At 43.2% G+C, this 13537-nt stretch overlaps 1 long non-coding RNA gene across 1 annotated transcript; it reads left to right on the forward strand.

The window, feature by feature from the left end:
* The first annotated feature begins 2170 nt into the window (after positions 1-2170).
* LOC311515340 lies at positions 2171-9612 on the forward strand. The gene is made up of 3 exons (XR_014710111.1): positions 2171-2328; positions 6317-6433; positions 8810-9612. It is a non-coding gene; the product is annotated as an uncharacterized lncRNA (long non-coding RNA).
* Positions 9613-13537: the final 3925 nt, after the last annotated feature.

Here is a 13537-nt window from a genome sequence, read left to right on the forward strand (position 1 = left end):
TGGGAATTCGGATTAAACAGACTTTGGTGCCTCAGTGTTTGAATTCGTTTGCTGGTATTTCCTTTCGCTTCGTATAGGCTGCTGAGTTAAGAAGGAGGTGATTCGGTCTGTTGCCAATTATTGGGACATTTCCCTTTCCCACCCAAGTGATGGTGAACGATTGTTTCTTTAACGCGGCCATTCGTCAAAGAACAAGCTGCCCCCGGAGGGAGAGAGTCACTAGTTTGTGTGGCCTTTTGAAACCACCTTCTAATCCTGCTGTAGGGCCACATCAATATACCCCCTCCTCTCCCGCCACCTCTCAGGAGAAGGGTCTGGGGAGGGTCGCTGGCTGCCGTCAGCCCTAGGGGCATCACTTTTGAAAGCCATCACAGCGTCCCTGTCGGCTGGCTCGCCAGCGCTGGGAGGGGATGAGTGCAGCGATCCCAGCTGCGGCGACCAGCTTGCTGGGTGTGGGCTCGGTCCTATGCAGCCCAGAGACGCCGAGGAGGGGCGTGCTTCTTTTTGTTACCCTATTGCTTCCCTTTTCTGCTCGCAGCCGGCGGGGTTCTGGCTCGGGATGACTTCTGGCAACAAAAGGAAACGATTTATTTTGGGGCGCTGAATTTACGCTTTGTCGCTAGTATTTTTTGTCAGCTACTGTCCTGTAATGAATGAAGACTTCCTCTGCTTTACACGCTTTCCTCCTCCTCCTCAATCTGAATAGGACAAAGATAAATCTACCGCACGTGTGAACAGGATGCATTCTTTTCAGATTAAAAGCAGCACATATGATCCTTACTATCTATTTCTTTGCAAATGAGATAATACGTGCTCCTCTGAAAAGATCTAGATTTTAAAACGCTGTAGAAAGGATCTATAATAAAGAACGTTAATGCTAAAGGTTAGCAAGTTTTAAATATTGAATCAGAGGTGTATCAAATCCAATCTGCAGGTGTACCAAAGCGTTTTCCTTTCACTCTTAATTTCTCCATTTCTTTTATTCCACAAGCAAAGCAAATACGAATTATACCAACTCCGCTTGAGCTAGGGTTTTGTTTTTGTCATTCGATTGTGTTGTGAGTTTTCTGCCCCCGAAGGGGTGCACACGTGTGTTGTGTGTCAAGCGAGCCTTGCTCCTGATATAATGAACTTCCTGTGCAAATGTTGCCTTGTTGCAACTGGGTATCCTTGTTTATTTCGATGCCACACCGGCGTAATTAAAGGCAGGATTGCGTCCCGACCCCCAAAATGCCCCTTAAAAATGGAGCAAACCCAGCGCAGGCAACTGGCAGAATGGGGAAGCTCATATTCTACTTGTTATAGATTTGGTTCGATAATAATACACAAGCCCCGAGGCATCATGGTTTTTGTTTGTTTGTTTGTTTGACCCTCTTGCCGCTTGACCCATTTCCGTCCCTTACAGAAGCAAGTCAAAGAGTTACAAATTTTCTGCTAGGTTCAGCGCTGATACACGTCTCTCTCTCTCTCTAGCTTTAAATTTCCTTGATAATTAGCAAGGACGTGACCCTTAGAAAGACCAACACTTTGTGGGCTGCTTCTGCAGCATCTCTCCCTCCGAGCTCAAGGGAGCTTTCCGAGGCACTGGTGGTTTACCTTAACTTTTGCCTGCATCGTCTGGCTCTGCCAGACAGCCCCCCCCCCCTCCCCCGGCCATCCCAGCCGCTGCCTGAGGCTCCCCTCCAGAGACTCACTCAGCTGGGAAGCGCTTGGTTCCCTTGTGTCTTTAGGGAAGTTGGGAATAGCCCGGAGATCTCTGTCCCCCTCCTCCCTGCTGCCTGGGCTGGGGGGGGGATTGTCCTGGGGGAAGAGGGGGCTGCGGCGACTGTCCTGGGGGAGGAGGGGGCTCCCCCTCTCCCTAATATTCCTGCCCGCGCTGCAATCTAGTTTAGCTGAACTGCTCCCTTCCCAAACGGAGCGCCCCTGGCTCAGGGGGCAGAAGGCAACTCTCCGGCCTCCCCACGAAGCAGCAGCCCCGGGGGCCCAGCCCGGCCCTGCCCTAGGGAGGAGGCACCGCCGGCCCGACAGCTCCCTGAGCCTCCGGTCCGGCCGCTCCCGCCCGGCTGCGGTGAGGACCGTGCTCCACCTAGCGGCGGGCTGCCGCCTGCCTGGTGCAAGCCGGACCTGCGCGCCGCTCCCAGCCGCCTGACCCCGCCCCCGCTCCCGCGGGTTGGAAGCAGGCCCGCGCTGGGGCCCGCGGAGCCGGTGCGGGTCTGGGCCCGCGGCCCGACCGGCCCACTGCCCCGCCCTGCAGCCGAGGGGAGTTCAGCCCTGCCAAGTCCTCCTCGCCCTGCTGCGCGGCCTGGCGGGTCCTCTGCGAGGGACAAGGTGGGTGAGGCGATAGGCCCGGGGCTCTGTTCGAGGCGAGAGAGCCAAGCTTTGAGTTTACACACGGCTCCTCTTTTCCAGGTTGGGTTTCTTCTGAGGCGTTTTATTCCCCTTCTACCCCGTTTTCAACATTCCCTTTCCAGGCGGAGATTTATTTCTACCTGCAGCCTCCTTCCCCCCCCCAAAATAGCCCCAGTACTTGATGGCTAATATAAATACTCCTCTCCCCTTTCCTGGAAGGATTTTTAGTGCCTGCTGGAGATCACAAAAATATAATCCAGAGGAGAATGACATTAGACTGAAAGTGTGGAGTGCAAAATATGATTTGAATAAAGTGAGCGGGTGGTATCTAATATTTCCTTTGGGGAGTACTAGACTCTGAGCTGTCACAACAGATTGTGTAAATAAACTAGACTGAGGGCTGTGATCCTAATCATATTGATGAAACATTCATCTGAAAGATGGAGTGCAACCAGAAGAGACTCACCAGGAATACAATTAAATCCTAATCTGGGGAGGGGAACTCCTCTAAAGACACCACCTGGCTCTCTCCCCCCTCTCCCTTCCTTCACCCCCCCCCCCAAAAAAAAGATAGAAGAAAACTAGAAGGAGCAGTGTTTGCCTCCTTCTCATCAAAGGAAATGGAGCCTGGGTGATTTGCCCACCTGAAACTAATGAATGATCTCACTGGGTGATGTGGAGGGAGGGGAATAAAATCGATGGACCTGATCCTGCAAATATTACTTATATTCATGCCTAACTTTACTCATGTGAATAACTCTGCTGACTTAAATGGGACTCCTCACATGTGTAAAAGTATGTGCCCAAGTGTTTACAGGATTGGGCCCTATAGGACCCTGAACTGGCAGTCAATTTAACCCTAACCATGTGAACAAGAGTCACCATTAAATGCCCTTTAGGTTCTGTCAGCAATAGGAAAATGATTTGTTGCTTGTAACAGTTATCAGCAATGGGTTTGCTCTATTTTGTGTAGGTTCTTACACTGTACTTGTCACCGTAATATCTAACTACCTTCTAGTAGTGCATTACCCGTGTTAACTGCCATCCCTTAGTTCCCCTCTGTCTTTTCCCAGCCCACTTCAAATGGTATTGCAAATGGATTAGCTACTACTGTAGATGGGGCAACCCATTTTCAACATAGTTACAAGAAGTGCGATCCATATCTGATAGAACATGACCTCTCTTATGCTTTCGCAAATGGTGCTGAAAACAGTTTTGACCTAGTTAATAGTGTCTTTCTCATCACCAGTTGAGGAGGGAGGGGGCATGAATCAGCGTTCACTTCGCACTCCCTCTCAGTACCCGGCCCAAGCCGGGGAAGCTAATGATCCATCCAGTGGACCAAATTCTGTGATTAATCCTGGTCATGTGCCACCTGAGGCACGTTGCACATATTCTAAGAAGAAGACCAGTTGAGGGGGCCAGGTGGGACCCATTTTTTATTATTGTTAATAGAGGTCTTTTCCTCATGCAAATAAAGCTTTTTATGCCCAAAATATATATATCATATTAGCGTCTGATCTAAAATGGCAAAGATTTACAGCACAGTTCCTCTCTGAAAAGCAATCCTGTTTCAAAGGATGACTTCAGGCAAATGGCACCAGGGTTTTTCAGTGACCACATCACATGTGCTCAGTTTACAAGTATGGCCTTTATTTTCAGGAGTAACTTGCTTCTGGGTGCCTCAGGTTTTGGGGTCCCAATGTGAGACATTTTGAGGTAGCCTGATTGTCAGAGGCTGGATGCTGAGCATTTTCTGCAATTAGCCATCTTTAAGGTGTCTCGGCTGGGCATCCAAAAACTGAAGTTCCCCAGATCATGTCACTTTTGAAAATACACGACCACCCTTTCTAATTGCCAAACCAAACCTAGCTTGGGGTTTGACAGCCAAGTTGGATTGATTCCAGCTAGTGTATGCTCACCAGTAATAAAGATCCTGAAGGATAAATTCTGCCTTCATTTCACCTCTTTACACTTTCAGTGGGATTGCACAGATGTCAATGAGGGAAGAACATGTCCCTGCTATTGGAAATTAGCTCATAATTCTGTTGATGTATGAGCAAGAATAAAAACCAATGAGTTGTCTGCCACAGATATGTGGGCTCTGCAGAGCCCAATTTTGAAAAAAGTAAAACATTAATTTTTATCACAAATGTGGGCAGATCTTCAGAACAGAATGATCGTGAAAGAAGGTGCCAATTTCCAGAAGAGAACTACACTTATGGCTCATCTATGCTATAATTATTATCATGTTGTCACAAGGTCGGGGACCCACTTATAAGCTGGCTATTCCCTGACCTACTTACAGCATGGTTTGATTTTTTAGTGTAGACAGGACTTTTATTGTTAAAGTCCACAAAACAGTTAACTTACTAAATTCTGTAATAAAATATCAGGTCCACTGATATGCTTGCAATTGCAAAGCAGACGTAAACCATAATCCTCAAATGTACTTAGGCTCCTAAATTCTATTGTTTTCAATGGGAGTTAGGAACCTAAATACCTTTCAGGATCTGGGCCTTAGTCCTTCATGTCTCATCTATACTACTAAAATTAACAGGTTTCAGAGTAGCAGCCGTGTTAGTCTGTATTCGCAAAAGAAAAGGAGTACTTGTGGCACCTTAGAGACTAACCAGTTTATTTGAGCATAAGCTTTTGTGAGCTACAGCTCACCTCATCGGATGCATAAAGTTAAAAATACAGTGAGGAGATTTATATACACACAGACCATGAAAAAATGGGTGTTTATCATACACATTGTAAGGAGAGTGATCACTTAAGATGAGCTATTACCAGCAGGAGAGTGGGGTGGGAGGAGAGAAAACCTTTTGAAGTGATAATCAAGGTGGGCCATTTCCAGCACATATCTATTCAGGGGACACCATCATAGGGCCTAATCACATCAGCCACATTATCAGAGCCTCTTTCACCTGCATATCTACCAATGTGATATGTGCCAGCAATGCCCCTCTGCCATGTACATTGGTCAAACTGGACAGTCTCTACGTAAAAGAATAAATGGACACAGATCAGATGTCAAGAATTATAACATTCATAAACCAGTCGGAGAACACTTCAGTCTCTCTGGTCACTCGATTTCTGACCTAAAAGTGACTATTCTTCAACAAAAAAATTTCAGAAACAGACTCCAAGGAGAGACTGCTGAATTGGAATTAATTTGCAAATTGGATACAATTAACTTCAGCTTGAATAGAGACTGGGAGTGGTTGAGTCATTATACAAAGTAAAACTATTTCCCCTTGTTTATTCCTCCCCCCACTGTTCCTCAGACGTTCTTGTTAACTCCTCGAAATGAGCTGGAAATGGCTCACCTTGATTATCACTTCAAAAGGTTTTTCTCTCCCTTCTATCCCACTCTCCAGCTGGTAATAGCTCATCTTAAGTGATCACTCTCCTTACAGTGTGTATGATAAACACCCATTTTTTCATGGTCTGTGTGTATATAAATCTCCTCACTGTATTTTCCACTTTATGCATCTGATGAAGTGAGCTGTAGCTCACGAAAGCTTATGCTCAAATAAATTGGTTAGTCTCTAAGGTGCCACAAGTACTCCTTTTCTTTTTACTAAAATTAACCATGTTGTGGGATCTGTATAAAGTGAAGCTGTCTCACAGTATCAAATCATGTTTGAATGCTATCTATATGCATGCTTTAACAGTGTGTGTGTATGGGGGGGGGGCACGACACATGGAAACTGGAAGCCTCAACATTGTTGTTTTTTAATAGTGTAGATAGGAATTAAACGTTGATTACTCACAGAAGGGCAAAAGAAGGTTTGTTTTGTTTGAGTTTCCATGAGTGTCCAACACCCTTTGGTTATAATTTGATGTGTTTGCAAAACTAAAGGGGAATCACAAAAAAGAGTACTTGTGGCACCTTAGAGACTAACAAATTTATTTGATCATAAGCTTTTGTGAGCCACAAGTACTCCTTTTCTTTTTGCAGATACAGACTAACACAGCTGCTACTCTGAAACCTGACAAAAAAGAGTAAGGATCTGTTCAATCAAGCAGCAGTGCTCTGAGCCATCGGCTACTCCCGCAAGCATCTAGACATATCTAGGTGAAGTAAACTAAATACATATTCTCAGTCACAATAATTTATTCTTCTGACAAACCTCTCCTATCCCCAGTAAGGATTTAAGAAGTTGAAGAGGACATTCCTACTCTGACAAACAACATAGCCAAAGAGAGCTTTGCAATGGAGGCTAATAACTTCCGAACATGGGTAGATTGTATAATATTGACTCACAGGCACATCCAAAATCTCCTTACAGGAATATTTTATGCTTTATCTGACTGCAAACACAGCAGTTAAAGCCTCTCCTGCCTAACCTAAGGAGCCTCTGGTGGAACAACTGTACACAAAGCAGCTTACTTTGCCAGTAGCTTTCTGTTTTATGCCTTGAAGATTATTGTTCAACAAGAAATTTCTTGCTCTTAACCTTCCAGCTTCTTGATCCTGCAGCGAGTCCAAATTCTGCTCTGATGTCACTGCATTGTTAGCATTTTGACTTAATGGCAGGATCATTTGAGAGAAAAAATTGGGCAAAATCCTGTTTAACTAGAATGTCCTTGATACAAAAATGGCTAGGAAGGTCATGGAAAACCTGTGACAGTTGAATGGATCCATTTTCAAGTACAGCAGGAACTATTTTAAAATTTTCCCCAGTTCCTCTATATTCAAAAGAGAGATCTGAGCCACAAAGCTCGCATCCAAATCTGAACTTTTCTATTAATCTATTTTACCTCATACAACTGTGTATTTCTAGTTCACTAGTAAAAATCCTCACCTGGCAGGAGTGGAAGGATAGTCCAGTAGTTAGGACAGAAGTTTGGCACTTGGTCCAATTCCTTGTTCTACCAACTTCTTATGTGGTCTTGGGCAAGTCACCTGGACCAACGTCCATGAAGGTATTTAGGCTCCTAGTGTCCATTTAAATTAATGGAAGGAGCCTAATTACCTTGGTGGGTCTGGGCTTTAATCTCTCTATATTCTGTACAATGGGAGGCTATTGCTTCCCTTGCACTCATATACGGGGGCAATGGAGGTATCTTCGTAGATGTGCTATTAATTCAAGAAACTGTTAGCTCAAGTGCTTGGCTGATCTCAGCTTGCATATTACCACATGAGGAGAGAGGCATTTTCTAGGGTATTAAAAAATGTGCATTATGTATGGATCTCCCAGTTCCTACTGTTACAACAAGTTAATCAGTAGGGTCATTTAAGAGAGTTTGTGCAATAGCCTAAATCTGACTAGCTCAAAAACAGTTAGGATCAAGTATGGTGTTCAGCTACTGTTTTTGATATCCCCCTTGAGTAGATGATTGTAAGAATACTTAGGGAATTATGATTCCTCAGAATGGGACTTAAATATTCAGAACTCCAGTGTGTAGGGTTTTTGATCCCAGAGAATATCATGGGTACTCGGCAACAGACATTTCCTCACTCTACAGAGTGGGATTCCTGTTAATGAAGGGTGTCCCACTTAGTGTTAGAAACAGCACGGTTTTGTAGGGGTTGCTTTCCCATTCCTACACAACAGTCCGTACTCGGAGAAAGATTACTCTTGGGGTGTTTCACTAGAGAATACCGCAGCTTTTTTAAAAAAACATTCTCTGGTGGTTTATTGAACTGGAGGATGACAGTGGCTAGAAAATGTTTCTGAAATTTTTTTTTAAGTGACCAATGAAGTTGCATTACCAGAGATGACACCTACATGGGGCCAGGGGAGATTTGATTTAAATCACTAGTCAGGAAGAGTCGATTTAATCATAGATTGCTACATAAAAGTGCATTCTGGGTGATTGTTATAACATTAATACATATTCTTCACAACTCAAAGATAGATGTAGGTTTCATTTTTAGAAGGTACACACTGTACATTTTTAAAATGATTTATTTTGAAAACTTTACAAATTAGTTTTACAGCTATATCAGAAAATGAATGATTGTTTGGTTATTTCATTTACCAAAGGTAATTGAAGCAGATATTTATGAAGTCATTGGGTGGTGAACTATCTCTAATTCAACAGGTTAATCATTAATATTTGGAGGATTTTCTTGCCATGCTGTATTAGGAGGAGAACATCACCAGACAGACATTTAAATTGTTTTATTTAACTAAAACAACAACACTATGTATTCTGGACTTTTTTCTTCAACATCAAACATATAATATTTTAACAAAACAAGTATATGAATTTTTGAATTTAGTTAAACATTCAAGTTTTTTAAAATCAGGTTTGTTTTTGTTAAAATTGTTTTTAACTAAAATAGTTAAATGAAATATTAAAAAAAAAAATTAAATAGACTATGTCAGCCAGGTCAACACGAGAAACTTAAATATTGACTTCTGCAGCTAATTGAGCTGTCTTTCTTCATTTTCCTGTTTGTTCATAATCTGGAAAAGAAAAACAAGCTTTCCTGTTTTTTCAGGTCCCAAACGATTTTTCAATTTGGAATGAATTAGTCCAAAGGAAGAAAATATTCTTTCTACACTGGCAGAAGAAGCTACTGCTGTTAAAAGTGAGATCATCACTTCAACAGTCTCTGAATCCAAGTGCTTAAGTGACTTCCACCAGTTCACTGGTGTGACTTTCTTTAAAACATCATCAGCAAACATATGTTTCTTGAATGGTTCTTATTCCCAAACTGGGTCTCTTTTACGGCCTGCTGCCGTTGTAGGTTTTCCCTTCTACTGAGAGAATGGTATGGTATATCTCAAATCAAGGAAGGCTACACTCAGAAAGACCTCAAGACTTCTGGAATATGCTGCCCAAACAGTTTCACTTTTGTTTCTACTGCCTGTCCCTCCCTTCTCACATTTATGTCCAGACTTTTTCTCCTTGTCCAGATCTATTCCGCCCCCAACAATCTTCTATTCATTTAACTTTTTGAAACTTTATTCTTTTAGAGAGAGGTAAGGGATTGACTCTGTACACAAATTTGCAGAGGGACAATAGGGTTGAGGTCTGTTATTTCTCACCTCTCTATATTTATTTATTTAAAAACATTTTTGCTGTTAACAAGCATGTTACCTCTGGAGACACAAATCCACAGTTTGAGAACTGCAAAACTAAGCATCTTTGATGGTATCTTCTAGACTGAGCCCCATTGGGTAGATCGAAAGATTAACCTAAATAATATATACAGAAGCCCCTGGAACCTATAAGATTGGGTCCCTAATCCATGAACTATTGGAACTCATTTACAAAACTTTTCTTAAACCTTACATGAATATATTGTCTCATACTATAGAATTAGAATTTATAATCCCTATTCCATGATGAGATATCTTTGAGCTATAATGTATCTTAATTAAAAACTATCTTTAGATAAAATGCTTTTTGAGGAAAAAAACTTATCAAAAAATCCAATTGAAATAAACAAAAAAATCGGATTTTTTTTATATCATTTATTTTCATCTACCCTGCATGGATTCCAGAGAGCGTGGATAGGGGGCAGGGTGAGTGTCCTCGGGTACCTCCATCACTGTCCTAGTGCATCACCTCTCATTCATAAACACACTTGGGCTGTTTTCCTTCCATCACATATACCTTTTATTCCTCTGCTGTTTTACATACACAACAGAACCCAGGCATCTTGTAGCAGAAGCTTTCCACACATCCTCCCTCCACAGCACAGCTCACTTGTGACTAAGTTTCCCCTTCCTTCCTGCTCCTTCTACTTCTTTCCTCCCAGTTGCATCATTAGTCCAGTGGTTACCACCCAGGTGTGCATAATCCCCGAACAGAAAGTCTTCAGTTGCTCACAGCTGAACCTGCAACCCTCTTCAGGCTGCAGCAATGCACTGATCAGGGTGCTGCTGCTAGCACTGTGTAGCTGTGGGTCACAGAGGCAGCTGAGCCCCCTTCTGCATAGTAGGAGGGGGAGCAGTGCAAGGAGGGTCTCTTGCATGTATGAATCTCAGGGGGGCATTTGGGCGATAGCAGAGACTAAGATGGGCACTTGGCCTTCCCCCACCCTGTTCACCTCAATGAGTTTTGAACTGCATTGCCCTCCAGCCCCTTCTCAATGAGGCATTAATATTGTTATGCTGAGAGCTGCTAATGGCTGGTCATTAGGGGTCATTTATGTATAGAAACAGTTAAAGATGGCATGTTACAACCGCACCCAGAGAGACTGAGTGAGACTCATTTTCTTTAGTATGAGAGACAAGGTGGGTGGGTGAGCAGAACAGTGTGTACAAATTTACTTTCTTTTGTCTAACCTTGAAAGCTTTCAGGCTTCTTTTTTTGGCACAGCTGTCCAAAGAGAGGAAGGTGGCCAGGGCAGTGTTAGGTGAGGCAGTCTCCTTGAGTTTGAGCAGTTACAGTATGTCTTCGCTTCAGACTTAACTTGGGCTCTTGCTCATGTTGCCCCTACCCTAACTTGTCTCCTGAGCACCCACAAAGCCCTCTCTCCCAAGTTTAGTAGTGCTTTCAACCCAGGTTGACTGGCACAGCATGGGGTTAGAGACTGGGTTTCACTTGGGCTGGTAACATTCCCCTTTGTAGTGAGGACACAGGCTGAGTCACTTGACTGCTGATTGTCCTCGAATGCCATTGCCTACCCACAATTTCCCCCATGTGTGCAGCTGGGAAAGAATGATAGTGGCTCAGCTTACAGTACTAAAAAGAACCATGGGATATGCCCCCAGAAGTCCGAGTGACACAAATGGGGGAACACAGCACCGGTGAGAATGTGATGACTCAGGCATGGCTTTGCAGACTGGCTGCTCACTGTTGTGGTAGGGTAGCCCCAGTGTTGACCAATCAGTCAAGTTAACTCTGTAGTGAAGACCTACCTAGAGGGGGTTTTCCTAGGTTAGCTGATCTCAATTTGCTTGTTACCACAGGAGGAGAGAGGCATTTTTTAAGGTATTAAAAATATGCACTATGTATGGATCTTCCTCTGAGACACATTGTGTGTGTTAAACAGTCAGATAAGTGCAGTGAAGGCACTTAAAACCACCCCTCCCTCCCCAAACCAAACAAACATTAGGTCAATCTGCACTACAAAATACGCTTACTGACTAATTGATATGGTTGGACCTATTTATTTAGAAGGTATTAAATCATGAGCCAGATACTATGATCCTTAGCTGAATAAAACTTCCATGGGCTTCACTGGGAGTTTTGCTTAAGTAAAGATCACTGACTATGGCCCTATGGTATTACCAGGTTTTTAAAATAAGCTTTTAATAGGGATAAAGCTATTGAACTCCTTTGTAAAGTGATTTCAGACCTAACAATGAATAGTGCTATGTAAGAGCTAGGTGGTATTATTATTAATTATTATTGGCTTTTACTGAACTGTAGACTGCAAGGGGCTAGAAAACGTTTCTAAAATGGTTATTTTAAAGATTTTAGGTTGAAGTTTTTAATGTTTCCCGTGGCAGCCCTCTTTCCATTGTCATTTCCAGGATCCAAGGTCTATAATATAGACAGAACACATATATACTATAGATCTATGAAGTCTGTCCTGCCCGTCACGGGACTTCTATTTATGGAGAAAGCTAAACAGCTGTTATGTGACTTAGGGTTTTCAGATTTCACAGCAGTTAAGGTAAGCTGGTGAGAGATGGAGATCATAACATGCCATCTAAGCAATCTGTTTAAAGAAATAAAAAAAAGACCGATGAATGTACAGTTTGAGCAATAGCATGGATTTCTCTGTCATCTCTTGGAAGAATATAAACCCTAACTTGGCTTCAATAAAAATGAGATAGCCATGTGCAAATGTGCCATTCCTGACAGTACATTTGCCTTTATGTGTCAAGGTATCGCTGGTGCAAAGAAGGCAAAAGACACATGAACACAAATACCGCCAGTAGGTATGGATGGAAATTAGTCTGAAGTCTGAATCCATGCTCTTTGAATAACAAAAAGTCATCACTGCTGCAATATAATGCAAAGAAAAGTGCTTGGATGAGATGGGAGACCTGTTTTTAGAAAAGAAAAAAAATGTTATGCAGCAGTTGTATAGCCTATGAAATAATTGTAAGTTTACAAACAAGTTATTTTTCTTGCTGCAAAGAGGAGATGACCAGTACAGTCACAGGCTGAGGATGTTGCCCTCACTAATGTTAAAAAGCAGTGTCATTTCTTTGTTCTTTGCTGGGTTCTGCACATTGTTGCGGCAGAATGTGACAAATACACAAGACAAAAACTCTGAAACTATTTTTGTTCTTTGTGAAGAGAGGTCTGGAACCTGCAACATCCACACACACCTCCAGCTTCTATAGAATGGCAGGGTTTCACTCAAACAGAACAATCTGCAGTGACTCAGTTGCTGACACTTAACAAGAAGTTTGTTCTTCCCAAGATGGAGAGAAAAGATTTTGACCACTGCGAACAACTTGACGCTGGGATCACTATGGGAGCAAGGAAAACGTGATTCACAGCTGTGTACTGAACTGCAGCCCATACATGGAGACGTTTCATTTAAGGATATCAGCAAGTCAAGCACCATCAGCAGTTATGCCAGCTAGAGGCAAAATTCCTACCTTCCAGTAGGCAGTGGTGTGCCGGGGAAAAGGGAGAAGATGAAAAGCCTGAGTGATGGGGCCTGGAAGTAGTAGTCTTTGAAAGGCATAAAGCTTCCTATGGCACTGGGAGAGGTGGCCTGGAAGTGGTTCTTGCTCTGCTTTTGGAAAAGTATAGCCCAGTGGTTCTCAAACTATTGTACTGGTGACCCCTTTCACATAGCAAGCCTCTGAGTGCAACCCCCCCTTTAAAAATTAAAAACACTTGTTTATATATTTAACACCATTATAAATACTGGAGGCAAAGCGAGGTTCGGGCTGGAGGCTGACAGCTCGCAACCCCTCATGTAATAACCTCGCGATCCCCTGAGGGGTCCCGACCCCCAGTTTGAGAATTCCTGGTATAGCCAGTGGACCCTATTATAAAGCTCTGTTAGGTCTCAATCCTGCAAGATGGTGAGCACCATGGCTCCAGTCCAACAAAGCATTTAAGCATGTGCCTCACTTTAGGAATGTGGATAGTCCCATAGAAGGCAATGGGGCTACTTTTGTGTTTATAATTAAGCACAGTTTAAGAGTGTTCCTAAATTAGGCCCAGAGTGCTGCTGAGCACCTTGCTGCATGGTGTCTGTAGTACCTGAATGGACGAGGGCCTGGTCTCTTTGCTCTCTATTTTC

This window comes from Lepidochelys olivacea (genome assembly GCF_965140295.1).
Source record: "Lepidochelys olivacea isolate rLepOli2 genome assembly, chromosome: 2".
Taxonomy (NCBI): domain Eukaryota; kingdom Metazoa; phylum Chordata; order Testudines; family Cheloniidae; genus Lepidochelys; species Lepidochelys olivacea.